The sequence below is a fragment of the Meleagris gallopavo genome, chromosome 4 (genome assembly GCF_000146605.3).
Source record: "Meleagris gallopavo isolate NT-WF06-2002-E0010 breed Aviagen turkey brand Nicholas breeding stock chromosome 4, Turkey_5.1, whole genome shotgun sequence".
NCBI lineage: Eukaryota > Metazoa > Chordata > Aves > Galliformes > Phasianidae > Meleagris > Meleagris gallopavo.
The window spans coordinates 51066098-51069584 of record NC_015014.2 but is presented as its reverse complement, the minus strand read 5'-3'; positions in this window follow the sequence as shown (position 1 = coordinate 51069584).

The following is a 3487-nucleotide window of genomic DNA, read 5'->3' as shown; positions in this document are numbered from 1 at the left end:
GGTGTACGTGTGTGTGTAGGAAAGATATTTGTGAAGCATAGCAAAAAGATTGTATTTCAATACATAAAAAAAAAGATAATAATAATAAAAAAGGCAGCACAGAGCCCTGTGACATGATTTTCTCCATGAGTACAACACCTAAAATATTTAATGGATTAGTCCAAATTAAGTCAAATACCATAGGGAGTGCAGTTTTCCCTTACAGCCCTACTCGTTGTTCCATATTTTTTCTGTAACAGTAAAAACTGGTAAAAGGAAAACACTAATCAAACATTTGAAAATAATAAGAAACAACAATTTTAATCAATAGCATTTTTAATAGGAATTGTTTAGACTATCTTCTATCAACTTATTGTCATGGAGAACAAACAACAGACTTTTGTCCGAGACAAAGGCAAAAGGAAGGATATTCAAGAACCAGGATTTTTGTAAGATGTTGCTTTGATATACCAGGATGCCAGAAAAATGTGTAAGACTAGATGGCTCTGCTGTTTGAGGAAAAGGAGTGCAGAGGCTGGCGTTTGGTTCATGGACTTGATTTCTAGCTGGCATACCTAAAAGAGTTTCAGGACATGAAAGAAAGAGAAAGAATAGCCTTCTTGAGGGCAAAACTTTAAAAGACATAGATGATCTCTGCCCTAAGACAGAAAACTATACATGAAGGAATACAAAGGAGATTTTTGTTGAAGTATTTTCCTCTGTTAAATGCAAAGAATATCCATTTTTGCCTCATCTTGCCCATTATTGCTCATTTACAGACAAAATATCTGGTCTACAATTTATTTGTTATAGAATTCTAATATGTCTGTTTTTTCAGAAATGTAACTTAATATAGAAATTATTTAGTACAAGAAACAAGACAAATTATACTAAGTTTATGATTTGATGATGTTTTACATCTTCATTTTTTTGTTGTTAATGTTCTAGGTGGCCCAGAGCCACATCCAGCCTGCTCTTGAATGGGATGGAGCAAATATTTCACCCACATTTGTCACATGCAGTAGTGCTTAGTTTTGCCAGCTATCACAGTATTTCTTGTCGACTTAAGTCTGATTGAAATCAATGTACCAAATAATCAATTACATTCATATTTAGTACTCTAACACTTTCAGAATAATAAATAATACTATGTTTTCAGACCAGTTATTCCAAGTGTGAGAACAATATTACTTAACAAACAAACATCAAACATATATTCTTGCTACCTGATTTTTGCAAGAGTATCCAGGCATGACAACCATAATGCACACAGATAAGTTCGGTAGACATTTTAGCAACTGATAATGAAAATATTTTTGAGAACTTTCTTATCTAGAAGCTCATTGGTTGGTAGGTGAAAATAACACTATTTCTACTATCTGTTTTTCTCCAATAATTTTTAATTTTGTAATAGAAATTGAATAGGCTGTTTAGAATCTCAGGAAACAGATTTGACAAAACTAGTGAGCAAAATAGATATTAAATGTTTTAGAATTTTATAGCAATTAAAATTATAGGAAGAATCCAACTGAGGTACTATGTTAGCTATATCTACTGAATTATATAAACATTGTTATGTTTAAGGAAGACTAAAGGAAGATTTATAAACTTTAAAAAAAAGAGACAATATTATTTTTATATTTCTTTCCCAGACCAATAAGAAACATGACTTAGAATGTTAGATTTCTTTCTATATATATTTGTTGTCATATCCAAATTCCAGACAGACATAAAGCTCAAAAAATACATAATACGCTGTTGTGTAATCAACATTTCATCTGTGTCAAACTCGAGTGATATATCTTCACTAGAACTTTCTTGATGTCTGTTCATTTAAACTATTAAATTTCCTTTTGTCATGCAGCTGTATTACTGGAATATTCATGATGGTAAATTACCAACCTTACAAATCTTGGACGGACATAGACTATAAAATAAGCCATCCTATCATTAAAAAGGGACTAGATATTTACTAGAACAAATTCGGCTACTACATACTTGATTCCCTGCTTGGAAAATTTTCCTTTTATTCTTTTTTTCCTATACTGATAATTTGTGAGAGAGAACAGAGCTCATAAGTCAGCAGTTTCATATTTTACTTTTAACATATGTTTTTAACATTTCAAAATACTATCTTATTATCTCAACGCTGTATTTTTTCAAACTCATATCTAGTTAACTTTTGCTCAAGAGTATTGATCTAAATGATATGACTTGGTTCTGTCTCATGTCAGTTTTTCACACAAATTGAAATTCTACTCCACAAAAAACCTAAATGATAGAAAAAATGTTTCCAATTTTATGTCATTATATACTTTATCTGTACATACATTAGAGATGTTTTGATTTTTTTGCTGTTAATTTCATCCTAACTATATAAAAGAAAATGCTAAAACACCTCTCAACACTGCGCAGAAATTTAAAAGAATGGTATGTGGAGACAGGACGAGGGGAAACGGACATAAGCTGCAGAATAGGAAGTTTTGCACGAATGTGCGTAAGAACTTCTTCACGGTGAGGGTGACGGAGCACTGGAACAGGCTGCCCAGGAAGGTTGTGGAGTCTCCTTCTCTGGAGATATTCAAGTCTCGCCTGGACACCTACCTGTGCGACCTGGTGTAGGGAACCTGCTTTGGCAGGTGGGTTGGTCTCGATGATCTCTAGAGGTCCCTTCCAACCCTACAATTCTGAGATTCTGTGATTCTGTGAAAGCACATTCTAACACTCCAACAAAACAAATTCTAGATAATGTTAGTGAAGGGAAAGCCTGTGACAGACGATTGTTTATGTGTTAAACAATATGTGTGAGGAATGTATAGCCACAGGCAAGGCAGTGTCACCTGGGGGCAACAATGAATCACAAAGGAAGGAATCTGAAAGTGAGGAAGGCCCACACTGTGTACTTGTGGCTCAGAGACAGCAGTCAGCCAATGGTAGTATTATATTTAATTCCTTTTCACAAGGGAAAAAGGATAAAAGATACTGCTGCAGCTTTCCTTCTGGAAGAATCCATGATAACAGAGTGAAAAAGCCAGCAAAAAAGAAAGAAGATGTCTTTTAACAATACTCAACGCGTCTGTGTGTGTGCTAACATACAAGGCTCAGGCTATCAGTAGTGTGACTCTTCTGGTGGGCATAATAATTCTTTCTGAAAGAATATGTAAAAACTATATGCCATTGGGGACCGTTTTTATAGAATCATAGAATCCTCAGAGTTGGAGGAGACTTTTAAAGGTCATCCATTCCAACTCCCCTGCAATGAACAGACACCCACAGCTACATCAGGTTGCTCAGAGCCCCACCCAGCCTGACCTTGAATGTCTCCAGGTTACAGGGTATGCACCACATCTCTGAGCAACTTCTTTCAGTGCCTCAGCAACCTCACTGTAAAAGACTTTTTCCTTATGTCTAACCTAAGACCTCCAAGATCATCCAGTCCAACCGTCTGCCTATTACCAGTATTTCCCCACTAAACCATGTACCTTAGTACAACACTTAGACATTTCTT